Below are 13978 nucleotides of genomic sequence, written 5' to 3'. Positions count from 1 at the left end.
GGGTTTAGATGACTGAACCTGGGACTTCAGACGTCTGAGTACCTACTAACTTTTCAAATTCCAGGTTTTAAAAACTTCAGACATCTAAAGTTGCGGAGTTTAAATACGTTTAGCGCACTAAACCCTAACTTCAGACTTCTGAAGTTGTTTGCTTCATTCATCCGAACACCACACTCTTCATCTTCTCTCATTCTCACTTCAATCCAAAGCCTTTACCCTACAAAGATTCACCCCACGAAATCTAGGGCATCCAACATTTCATATCTTCATGCCTTGAATCAAGTAGACTGCAAACAAGGGTTCTTCATCGGGGAAGGATACTCAAAATATTGAAAAATGGTTGGTTGCTCCTCGAGCTCGAATCCATTATCAAAATTCACTGATATCTGTAGAACCAATCTTAGGTAAAATCTTGGATGTATCCTTCTTCGCTATTGAATTTCCAGATATTCTTACATTATTTCGTGATATTGGTTGGCTTGATTTCATCACTCAACAACCCAAAGGTTGTTTTCCTCATCTGGTCAAAATCATCTATGCAAATATGACATATGAAAATGGAATTTTTTCATCAGAAGTTAAAGGAAAGAAAATACTGCTGAATTCTGAAATTTTGTCTCTCGTTTTCAAAATTATTCCTGCAGAATTTAACTGTCTTATGTTTGCTCAATCTTGGATCCTAGAACAAGGATTCATTCCTGAAGCTTTTCTTCCACTGATCATGGAAAATGAACCCATTTATTTTGCACATCCTCCACTGTACAAGCAACTGAATTTAAAAGGCTAGATTCTCCATAAACTAGTTTCAAACAATATCATACCAAAACAAGGCTCTTTTGATCATCTTTCTTATATCGAATGCTTTGTTCTTTGGTGTCTACTTAAAGGCAAGAAACTAGACTTGGCTAGTTTAATCGTTAGGGGGATGTGGACCAAGCTGGAATCTAATCAAGTTATTCTTCCTTATGGAGGAATTCTTACTCTCCTCTTTACTCATCTTAATATTACCAATATCTTTGAGTTTTTCATAAAAAGAACTCGATATGATCTTTTTAATGAGACTTCCCTCAAGAAAATGGGGTATGACAAGGGAAGTTCATGATGGTATTTGAAAGCAGGAAGGACTACACATGCATCACCTACATCTGCAGCAGCCTCAGCTTCAGCCTTAGCCTCAGCCTCTGCACCAGTATCAATAGCCGCACAATCTTCATCTACACAGGACTTTGGCTCATCTCCAGACACACCTTCATGGTTCTTATCCTTTCAAAGGGATTTCTCTAGCTTTTCCTTTGAAGTACGCACTGGACTTCAGAATATTAAAGAAAAAGTCACATCACTTGACAAGCGGGTCACTCATATAGAGCAATATCATGCAAAATCTTCTAAGGGAAGTGATCCGATGGACATTAGCTCTGCTCCTCAGAGTGGAGATGATGATGATGATGATGATGATGACGACTCTGCAAAAAAAGAAGGAAATTCTGAAGAAGAAGGTGATGAAGGGAATACTGAAGAAGAAGGAACTCAAGAAGAAGGGGAAGAAGAAGAAGAGAAAGGGGATGGCTCTGAAGAAGAAGATTAGGATAGTTAGAAGTTATCTATCTTAGGTTACTATGCAACTTTTTGTTTGTCATAATGAATCAAGACTTATGTACCTCAAATTTTCTGTAATCATGCTATATTGCAGCTTTTTGTTGTATTTCTATTTTTATATGGGAATATATATGTATTACTTCTTTATACTGATTATCCTTTATTATAGAATGACCTTTTTATGGTTCTTTATAATTATGTTACTCTTTTTGACTAATGACAAAGGGGGAGAGAGAGTGCATAGTAAAGATAAATAGCACTTGATGAACTATATGAAAAACATATCTTGATGAACTACATGAAAACTTGATGAACTACAACATATCTTGAGCAACTACATGTGAACAAATATTTTTTGGCTAATGGATATACGATATGAAACCTTCTATGGCTTATAGTAAGGGGGAGTATTTCATTTCACATAAAACCTTTCTCTTTACTCCTTGGTTGTCATCAGCAAAAAGGGGGAGATTGTTGGCCTAGCAAGGTTTTTCAATCGGTTTTGGTGATAACAAACAAAGAATTATTTAACTTGGAAAGGTTGAGTTGTTGTGTTTCAGGAAATAAGTTCAAGTATGATTCAAGTAAAGTTCAAGTATGGTTCAAGTAAGGCCCAAATATGATTCAAGTAAAGATCAAGTATGAATCAAGTGTGGGACAGCTAATCAATGATCCAAGGAGAATCTAATACATTTGCAGCTCAAGCAAAGAACTTCAAAAGCCAGATTGAGGAGGATATTAAGCTTGTCATACAAAGTTTTAGGAGATATGTTGTAAGTATTTCAAAAGCTAAAATATCGTTTGAAATATGTTTTGAAGCTCTTCCAAGAGATTATGAGGACTTAAGGACTTATTTAAAGCATATTGAATCAAGTTGTTGAATCAGGTGTAATCCCAAGAGGGGGGCTGAATTGGGTATTTAAAAAATTTTTTGACACTTATTTACCTCTTAAACCCTTCTTATATATTTACCAATGACTTCTTGTTACTCAATTACTTATGTGTAAGATATCCAACCTACTCATACAATATACACAATTTAAATGCGGTGCTGAAAATAAAGAGTAAAGGGAAGAGAGAAGACAAACACGATTTTTACAAGGTTCAGCCAACTTGGCCTATGTCCTCGCCTTGAGCAACCACTCAAGGATTTCACTAAATCCCTGCTCCTTAAATTAGGATGGAGCTTCCCTTACAATCCGCTGCTTACAAGAGGCACAGCTCCCTCCTACTCCGCTGCTTACAAGAGATACAACTCTCTCCTCACACACCGGTTCAAACACTGAACCGTGTATACAATAGAATCTGAAAAATAACACTCAAAGAAATGCTTCTAACAAAAGCTTGTGAGTACAATTCAATTTCCTAATACATTAACATATGATTAAAAATTAAAGCTCATGAATGTATGAAAACGATACAATCGTTTTATGTATGATATGCTTCAACACACAAATCCCTATTTAACCAAAAACTCCCATGATATATTTAAAATGTTTTGGAGTATACAATGGTTCTTGGTTCACTTTGAAAAAATGCACAAATATATTTGAAGTGAACTTGTTAACAAAAACTTTGTCTTGAATATTAAATCAATCAAAATCACAAAGTTTTATATCAAGTATTCAATCACAAACTGAGTATATTATTTTTCACAAAATATCCCTCAATAGAATATATAGTTATAAGTACCAAGGATATTTTAATCTAACGTTAATATATCTAAAATTTAGTTCCCTTAGAAAACACACACTTGAATCAACCTTTCAATCAATCACACAACTTAAATCAAGTAATGATCTTGTTTAGAATAACTATGTATATGTATAGGCACTTTCAAGATCAATCTTTTAATCGAAATAGGTTTTTCCATAATAAGCTCAATGAGAAATATATATGTATATTTATACTTTTGAATCAAAAACCAATCAACCAAGCTAAACAAGCTTTCTCAAGTAATGATCTTTTCAAAAATCAATTTTTATACAAATTTGCACACTCAAGATCAAAACTTTTATAATGAAAATCAAGAGCACGTAATGAGATGATAAGTTCTTAAGAATAATAACTTGAAAGATCAAACCTCAATACTAGATTGAAGTACAGTTGAATGAATGAATGCCCTTTGATTTTTGGAATAGATTTGCCTAAAGATAATGAAGGTAGAATGAATTTCAGACAATCAGCTCAAGTTTCTCTACAATCTTGCAATACGATGTGTTCTTCTCTTGTTGTGTGTCTTACATCTGTTATAGGGTTTATATATTCAATATATATATTGTCTTACCCTTAGAATTGATCTCAGCCGTTGGATCAATAAAATACCTCGCGAGTTCTTTTAATAAAAACCAAGTTTTTAAATTTCCTTCAAGTTCAGGCGCCTGAGGTCGAAAGCCCAGGTGAGCGAAGTTCCTTAAGCGTTTGAAAATTAAAGTTGGAATACAGGGTCAGGCACCTAAAGAGGGAAGTTCAGGCTCCTGAAGTGGGTTCAGGCGCCTGAGGTTCCAAGGTCAAGCGACCGAAGAGCCTCTACCAACTTACTGTGTTTCCCATTAATTCTTCAGGTTACCGAACTTAATCTTCATACTCCTGAAAGAGATTCTTCAGGTGACTAAGGTTGAGTTCAGGCTACCAAAGTCCCATTTTTCTCAATTTTTCTTCTCTAGTTTTAAATTCTGCTATGCTTCTTTTCTTGGGTCTTTTATAAAACATATTTTTCATTATTTAAAAACATTTCTAAGTCCATGAAAATTCCCTAATGATGTACATGAAATGCATGAATCCTAAAATCATTCTAAGTTATGTTGAGCCTCAAATTAAATCATATGACAATGTAAGTACATAAGTCCTAAATACCCATTCCCAAGATGTTCTTGAACTTTGCCTCTTGCATCTTGATTCTCATACTCTTTGAGTTCCATGGATCTTGCCAAGATTTGTAAGCTTTACTTGAAGGCTTCCATGACTCATTATCTTTCTGTACATGCTTAGTATAGTTCCTGTTCACAACTAAATGCACATATCAAATACCAAGTGATTTGTCATTATCAAAATTGGATTGGACTGATAGAGTCAACACAAGTCTTAAAAAAATCATAAGAGAGCAAATCAGTTCTTAAAGTAAAATATTTTTTAAAACAGGTTATTGGAAGATCAGATGACTGAAGTTTTTAGTTCAGATGAATGAAGTAGCAACTTCAGATGACTGAACTTCATGTTCAGACATCTGAAGAATTACTTCAGACGTCTGAAGATTAAGTGCAGACGTTTGAAGATTTTATGGAGCAAAACAGAAATAGGTAATAGCAGTTCAGACGTCTGAACTCACAACTTCAGACATTTGAACCCGGTACCTCAGACATCTGAACCTTATCTTTAGTTGTCTGAGCCTGTATCTAGTGCTATTCTTAAAGGGTTTTATGAACTTCATACATCTGACCTTGAAACCTCAGACATCGGAACACTGTTCAATGGGAAAAATTTTTAAATATCTTATTTTCTAAATTATAGCCGTTTGAACCCCAAATTTTCTAATAACTTGGGAAACTCTTTAAGGAAACTTTAGCAACAAGGAAACTTGCTTGGAAGCCTATAAATACATGGTTCTTGTAAATCAAAAAGACACCAAGCATTGAAAATCTCTCAAGCTCTCTTGCTTTCAAAATCTCTCTTTGATCAATCTCTTACAAGCTGAAAGTATTGTTGTTCTGATATTCTTTGTCATCAATTCCTGAAGAAAGATTACCGATTTCTCATCTAGAGAAAAGGAATTTGGTGAAAATCTTTTAAAGCTTCAAAAGTGTATTTCTTTCTTGATATTTGTCTTTTGAAGTACATAGTTTGAATTTGTACTAATCTGCTCTTTGAGTGAGCCTCTCTTGTACACCAGCTTTTCAATATCTCTCTTGTAGATTTTGGATGATTTCAGGCTTTTGGATCATTGACCAAACAAGGGTATATTGTTTGGAGAAGGCGGGCTCTAGCCTTGACCAAGGAGTGGTTGTAAACAGGTGTTGTTCCACTCGGTAATGGAACTGCTATAGTGGAACCCTTCGGTGTTTTGCCAAGGACGAGGACATAGGCTGTGTTGAAGCCGAACCTCGTAAAAATCTTGCGTCTTTCTCTCTTCTTTACTTTATATTCAATACTTGCTGTTGTTGTATGATTTAAAAGTTCAGGTTGCAAGTTTTAAAGTGAGAAAGAAACAAAGACTCTTGATATTTAGAAAGTACATTTTGATTAACCGTTTGTGGAAACACAAAAGGGAGTACGTTGGTTAATCTGCGGAAATCTTGATCAAGAGAAGTGCATACTAAGAGCTTATTCAAAGAAGGTGATAAATATTTACAGGGAAATTAACAAAAACACTAATATTCTTTGTTGAGTGGTTAAATTGCTTTGATTTCATTGATTGTCTTATTAATTTAAATTTCAGAATTTTTAAGTGTGATTATCAAATGTGTTTTATTTTAGTATCATAAGCAAAAGTTAAAAAATTATCAAAATAAAAAAGAATCCAAATCACCCCCCTCTTGGGAAGCTATTCCTAATTTCATTTAGTGCTTAGGGCCTAGGGTTTAGGGTTTGGGGTTTTTGGTTTAGGTTTTAGGGTTTTGGGTTTTGGGTTTTGGGTTTTATGTTTTATGGTTTAGAGTTTAGGGTTTGGGGTTTTTGGTTTAGGGTTTAGGGTTTAGGGTTATGGTTTAGGGTTTAGGGTTAGGGTTTAGGGTTTAGGGTTTAGGGTTTAAGGTTTAGGGTTTAGAGTTTATGGTTTAGGGTTTAGGGTCTACGGTTAAGGGTTTAGGGTTTTATGTTTTAGGGTTTAGGGTTTAGGGTTTAGGGTTTTGGGTATTTGGTTTAGGGTTTAGGGTTTAGGGTTTTATGTTTTAGGATTTGGGGTTTAGGGTTAGGGTTTAGTGTTTTTGTTTTAGGGTTTAGGGTTTAAGGTTTACGGTTTGTGGTTTTATGTTTTAGTGTTAAGGGTTTAAGGTTTAGCATTTAGAGTTTAGGTTTAGGGTTTAGGGTTTTGGGTTTTGGATTTAAGGTTTAGGGTTTAGGGTTTACTGTTTGTGGTTTTATGTTTTGGCGTTTATGGTTTAGCGTTTAGAGTTTGGGGTTTACGGTTTGTGATTTTATGTTTTCGGGTTTAGGGTTTAAGGTTTAGGGTTTAGGGTTTTAGGGTTTAGGGTTTTGGGTTTAACATTTTGGGTTCAATGTTTTACGGTTGAAGGTTTAGGGTTTAGGGTTTCTGGTTTAGTGTTGGGGTTTAGGGTTTTTGGTTTAGGCTTTAGGGTTTACGGTTTACGGTTTGCGGTTTTATGTTTTAGGGTTTAGGGTTTTGGGTTTAGGGTTTAGGGTTTGGGGTTTACGATTTGTGGTTTTATGTTTTAGGGTTTAGGGTTTAGGGTTTAAGGTTTAGGGTTTAGGGTTTTGATTTAGAATTTAGGGTTTTGGGTTTTGGGTTTATGGTTTAGTGCTTAGTGTCTAGGGTTTAGGGTTTATGGTTTAGGGTTTTGTGTTTACGGTTTAGGGTTTTGGGTTTTGGGTTTTTGGTTTAGGCTTTAGGGTTTAGGGTTTAGGGTTTAGGCTTTTATGTTTTAGGGTTTAGGGTTTTGGGTTTGGGGTTTAGGGTTTAGGGTTTTTGGTTTAGGGTTTAGGGTTTCAGGTTTTTAGTTTAAGGTTTAGGGTTAGGGTTTAGAGTTTTATATTTTAGCATTCACGGTTTAGGGTTTAGGGTTTTGGGTTTAGGGTTTAGGGTTAGGGTTTAGGGTTTTTTGTTTTGGGTTTAGGGTTTAGGGTTTAGGGTTTAGGGTTTAGCATTTAGGGTTTTATATTTTAGGGTTTATGGTTTAGGGTTTTCGGTATTTGGTTTAGGGTTTAGGGTTTAGGGTTTAGGGTTTTATGTTTTAGGGTTTAGGGTATAGGGTTCCTGGTTTAGGGTTTAGGGCTTGGGGTTTACAGTTTGTGGTTTTTTGTTTTAGGGTTTAGGAATTTGGGTTTAAGGTTTAGGGTTTAGGGTTTTAGGGTTTTGGGTTTTGGGTTTAGCATTTAAGGTTCTATGTTTTAGGGTCTAGGGTTTAGGGTTTAGGGTTTTTGGTTGAGGCTTTATGGTTTGTGGTTTTATGTTTTAGTGTTTAGGGTTTTGGGTTTTGCGTTTAGTGTTAGAATTGGTGTATTCCCAAGGGGGGGGTGAATTGGAATTTAAAACTTTTTCACCAAGGTTAATTTATCCAACAACGGTAAATACACAACCTAGGGTTAGTCTATACAATTTCCAAATGCGTAGGTAAGTATAACGTGGAAATTAAGTCATACACATCATTCACCCATAACATACATGTGCGGTAAATATAAACTGCATGAATATAAATAAACACACGATATGTTATCGGGGTTCGGCCAACTGTGCCTACGTCCCCGCCTCTAGCTCGCAAGCCCAAAAATTCCACAAAAAGCTCAATTAAGGGTGGAGCGGCACCGTTTACAATCAGGTCAAATTAACACAGGGCTGACCTCAACCTTAATTAGGTCAATTAGTGGGGTTGACCTCAACCTACACACCTTAATAGGATGACGCACCTAGCTTTCCTAACCGGGTCTAAACCAATCCGGGATTATTCCAGGGCTAGTCTCCCTCTTCAGGCTCGTGCCTGGAATACAACAGGTTTGCTCAATAAAACAAACGGTACAGTGATTGTGCTTTCAAGTAAAGCAAATTTGTACCCAATTACATTTAATCACATACACCATAATATGAAATAATATGTAAGCTCAATGTGGTCTAAATGGTTCAACTCTCAAAGGTATTTTCTATTAGTGTAATGCGTACGTGAGAGTGACAAACTAACAGTCTTTGTATCACAAGATATGTTCAATAAATAAGCTCACACAAAGATGTCTAGTCTCAAGTATTTCAATCAGCAGGATAGTTCAAGCATGTGAGTATCAAATGAAGTATAAGCTCATTTTGCAAAAGATGCGTAATCTTTGTATTCAGAAAATAATATATGAGTGAAAGAATATTGCAACAAAGACCACTATCTCATAAACAAATATCTCTTCAAATGTATTTAATATAAAGCACACTAGATATTTGAAAATGATTTTGAAAAGATTTTGCAAACAAAATACTATAAGATCTTCTTAGGATATTGCAATGAAGGTGCAAGCTTGAAAGATCCAACAAAGTCTTCTTAGGGTAGACTTATCAACAAAGTCCCCTAAGAATCCTTAGGTTTTTCTCTCAAATAAAATTATGTCAAACAAATAAAATAAGGAGAGCAAACCTTCCCAAACACAAACTCAACCCACTTACAAATGATGTAGGCGATAATAGAAGGTAAGCTTGAGTGATTTGAGTAAGAAAATAAGTAGTATAGGGTTTTTATTTTTCAAAGAATTCTTCCCTAATCAAAGTGGCTAATCCTTGTTAATTTTCTCAAATGAACCCATATATATAGACATGGGAGAAAATATGACCGTTGGGGACCTATTAGGCATTATTAGAAAATTTTAATAATGTTTAAAGCATTTTAACCCTGTTTAAAAAATATTAACTGCGGTAAAAAAATCAGGGCAACTCGAGAGGTCCGGTCGACCAGAACAAGTTCGGTCGACCAATTCTCATATGCTTCTGTCGACCAAGGGACTTTTGAACTAAGGTCTCGGTCGACCAGGAGAAGAAGATTTCTCAATTTTTCGAGGTTCGGTCTACCAGACCATTTTGAACTACCTGGTTCGGTCGACCAGACCACTGGGAATTCTCCCGAGGACCCTCCGGTCGACCAGATAGTTGTAGTAAAAAAGTGGTCAGTCGACCAGATGGTCAAACGTTTGACCCAAGGAGGTCTCGGTCGACCAGGGCCTTTTGAACTACCTGGTTCGGTCAACCAGGTGGTCAAAAGTTAACCAAAGAGGGTTTCGGTCGACCGGGGCTTTTTGAACTATTCTGGTTCGGTCGACCAGGTAGTCAAACTTTTGACCTTGGAGGTTTCGGTTGACCAGGGCCTTTTGAACTAACTTGGCTGGTCGAGCGAAAGTGCACCGTGTGTGCATTTCAGTCCCGTTTCAAAACATAGAAGCCCTATTCAAGTGCCTAACAAACAAATGTGTAAATGTGTGTGTCCTAGGGTCACTTGGGGTCCAATTTGAAGACACTGAAAATCCATTCTCATTCATGGTTTGTTTGAGCTAGATAGTAAATCATGCATGTGACGTGTGTGAGCTTATTACAAACCAGGTACCTACTTACTATTACAGACCAATATAAATATATTACTATGTTGAATTAAAAATTGGTCTTCAAGCTTTTCTTGCTTTGTGCACATCTTGATCTTATCACTCTTAGTGCCTGCACAAAACCTCAAAACACTCATTAGATACAATGAGTATTTGTCATAATAAAAACCGGGTGTAACTAGTGAGGTCAACAATCTCCCCCTTTTTGATGATGACAAATATGACAAGCAAAAAGATATGGTTAAGCCTAAGAAGGCTCCCCCTCACAATATGCATCTAATGTATTAAAACAAGCCTATTATTTTTTCCCCCTTCCATCTCCCCCTTTTGGAAACACCAAAAATGGGCCATTTGAATTTAAAATCCTAGGCAATGAGTGATTACTATACTTGTGCATGATGAATTTTGGAAAGATTTTTGAAAATTTTCAGTAGAGTGCCGTTTGTAAATCGGACTTTCCAAAAGATATCCTGTATAAGTATAACCTGTTTGAGTTTAAATTCCCTAGAAATTTATCCATAACTACTCAAACATTTTAGTATGGTCCAATTACAGCAAATAAAATATCAATTATGAACATGAATTGGACAAGTTGTGCAATAGAGGTATAAAGTGTGCACACAATCAATATAACTGGTTATTACGAGATTCAAATGACATATCAAACATGATTAGACCAGAAATATACACAAACCATTTGAAGTTGAAAAAATATCATAAGACCAGTGAAAGATTTGAGTTAAAGACACACGGCATTTGATACCAAAAAGAAGGTTTAAGCATAAATATAGTCTAACTAGTTTCACATGCATTTTCACATATTATTAATGAACCAGTTATGTAATGAAGCATCCTTAAGAGATTTCATGACATAATATTTTGATACAGAAAAAGCATGAGTCATGCAGGCATGTAAACACACCAGCAAGACATACAATATATTCTATATGAGTTCAGTTCTTGCTTTCATGAATGGATATATATATATATATATATATATATATAAGTATATAGATATAGATATAAATATATATATTCCCCTTTGATATGTGCAAAAAGTACTGGGGGGAGTTGCTTGAAGAAAAGAGAACTTTAATTTTAAGACAATCAAGCAACATTTTTCTGGGTTGTCAATTACACACATACTAAATTATAACCAGAAAAATCATAACCATAATGATCCCAAAAAAGATTTAAGATTCACATGCAAGATCATATGGAAAATCAAGTAGCTGTGGCAATAAGAGCATAATTCAATTTTATGATTAAATCATTCCATTTAAGCACAAGCCACACTTGATTTAATATCAGATCTAATTCAAGCATATTTTGTGAGCAAAACAAAGTATTTATTTTCAAATTCTCCCCCTAAATGTATGCAAATTATGAAACAATTACTTCACATGAATATATACACTTGGCACACACAAGTAAAGTTTCAATTATTTGGGCAAATGTCTATAGAAAATTCAGCAGCATGTCGGCTATAAATAGGACATTTCCCAAATTTTACCTGCACAAAAACCGTTCTCAAACAGACAAAATCATAGAAGTAAGGCATGCGAGAACCTATCATCTACCAACAGGCAATTCTCAACAACTGCATTCGCCATGCAGTAGGCATTCTATACTACTCATGCATTTCAATACAATACACAATTAACCACTAAAACATGCAAGTCAAGAAACTGCAGATGTATATATATATCATAAATAACCGGGGTAGTATGTCAATAATATCATGAGAGTACAAAATAAAGTGAAAGAGCTGTTTTTATTTAATACAGACCAGATGATATAAGATAAAACAAAAAGAATCAAGGCCACGTTATCTGATCAGCGGACAACTCCGGAGTCTAGATCTCCCCTCCATCATCTCCTCCATCCTCTCCTCCATCACCGCCGTCAGCGGCATTGAAATCGAATTCCATCGTCATCTTATCTCTCTCATCCTACATCTCCTAAGTACGATCACTCAGCTCACTGAAGCCAGCTGTCATGGACCGCTCCATGTCTGTAAGACGACTGGCTGTGGAAATGGAGTGCTGCTAGAACTCCTCCCTAAGTGCAGCAGATGACGATGCCACGTCCTGCAGGTCTAACTGAACTGATCCTTGAAGCTGTATGAACATGTCAGACAATCTGGAGATAGCAGCCATGAGATCCACATTCGATGGCTGTGGAGGCTGTGGTGACTCCTGTGGGGCCTCAACCCATGCTGCTGCTGCTCTAGAGGGCGCCCAAATGTTCCCTACGAGCTCGTATCCCATCAGTCTAAGCGTCACACCAGAGAAAGTGTCCGCCGGTCGTCTCCTCTTTAGTGAAGCCACATTTGTTCTCGTGACTCCGATATTCCTGAACAATTTGTTCAGGATTCCCCCATATGGCATGATCACTCGGTGGCCAATCGTCTTGGCCATCATCCAACGGATAATCAAACTTGGCATGTCCAACTTCTTTCGAGCAAAAAGGCACCACATAATGAAGCAGTCTAAAAAAGAGACGTGCACTCTAGATCCCGCCTTGGGCAGGACATTGTATGTGATCAGATGGTGCACGACCTTAGCCTCTAAACTGAATTGTCTGTACTGGGGAGGATGGTTCTGGCTAGTAGTGCCAAGGTCAGACATCGTCAGGTTAGTGAATGTGGCTACAGTAAATTCCTGCTCAAAGATCCAAGAGTTACTCACATCGGGGCACTCAAAGTTGCCACAACCAATGTCGAGGACGTCAGATATATATTGTGCGTCAAAACGCACATCTGTCCTCAGAACACGGGAGAAGTATCCATTCTCATCATTACTCAGGTTCACATAAAACATCCTAACAAAGGTCGGGTAATGTCCCCCAAGCTGGTAGGAGATAAAGGATCTCCACCCCTGATACTCAAACATATCCAAAAATATTTTGAAAATACTGGCCCATAAAAACTAAGTCGAGTATCTTACCTAGTGTAGCTTCCTTGGGACGGAACTCCCGTGTATACCGCATCTTACATCTATCTGAGAGAAAATACTCATCTTCCACATAAGCAAGGTCATGGGCTTCAATGTGAGTCATGGTAATGAAGATTGTGAGGCTTGGAATGATGGAAATGCAAAGAAGGAATGGAAAGTCTCTCAAGAATCTCGCGCAAAGGGGGAATAAGCTGAAAACAAGTGGGGGTATGTATGAAAAGGACAACTAATGATGCAGAAGAGGGGTCGCAGCTCGGGTTGACCAAGATTGAACTTCGCAAATATATCTCATGACCGGCGCTAAAATGAGATTCCCAGGCCCGAAGAAGACACAGTTCGAAATTTGATTGTGATGAGTGTGACGAAATGACTTGGTCAGTGGGGTCGGGTCAACCAGAGTGAAAATGTGTGGTGTGCCGAGATGTTGCCAATGTTTGTTCTGCGCGGAGGGGAGTTGAACACGCGGGAACTATATGTGGTCGCAACCGACGGGGGATTTTGATTCTAGCCAGGTGATGCGGGGGGGTCCAGTTAAACCGGTGGGGGGTCAACGTCAACATGTCCTGTTAACCTGTCGCATTTTAGTGACTCGAGTGACTCAGGGGAATCGACAAGCGAACAAAAAGCCACAACCTAGTGAAAATTTCCCAGGCTGAATATATGCCTTATTGTTGATCCAAAGGTGGTTGGTTCCAAGAGCAAGGGTCCAGATTTGTATATATACATAAAATTATGGATATTATGGTCTTAGGGTTTAATTGTATGTATATGAAATCTTGAATCATCAATGATATGTGTCCCAGGAGAAGATATGACCTTGGATTGACGGCTAGCGTTTGTGTGCATCAGAGTCACTAAGGAGTGTATGATGCGTGTGAAAAAATATTCTTTCCATTAAACAAATTTGGACTCTATAAGGTGAATTGGTAGAGAAAGTGTGTCCTACAGAGTATGAGACATAGAAAGAAGGAGCAGTCATAGTGCAAACCAAAGATTGAATGAAGAATTTAAACGAGTAAATATCGGGTGAGAGGATAAGTGTTTGTGGTGAGTGGGAGGCGTTACCATAATGTGAGTGATGATAGGTGGTGCATACACCAAGAAGTTATCAATTGCATGCTGCGCGCAACATCATCTTTTCCAATCCTATCGTCCATCACAAACCCTTTAATCCTAAGCCTAGGCAA

General features: G+C 37.0%; 1 pseudogene; it reads left to right on the top strand.

The window, feature by feature from the left end:
• Nucleotides 1–12892: 12892 nt before the first annotated feature.
• LOC131145837 (uncharacterized) overlaps nucleotides 12893–13978 on the top strand; it is a 21525-nt pseudogene continuing 20439 nt past the window's right edge.

This window comes from Malania oleifera, chromosome 13, assembly GCF_029873635.1.
Source record: "Malania oleifera isolate guangnan ecotype guangnan chromosome 13, ASM2987363v1, whole genome shotgun sequence".
In the NCBI taxonomy this organism is placed as follows: domain Eukaryota; kingdom Viridiplantae; phylum Streptophyta; class Magnoliopsida; order Santalales; family Ximeniaceae; genus Malania; species Malania oleifera.
The sequence above is the reverse complement of the archived record's forward strand: the minus strand, read 5'-3'. Positions and strand labels throughout refer to the sequence as shown.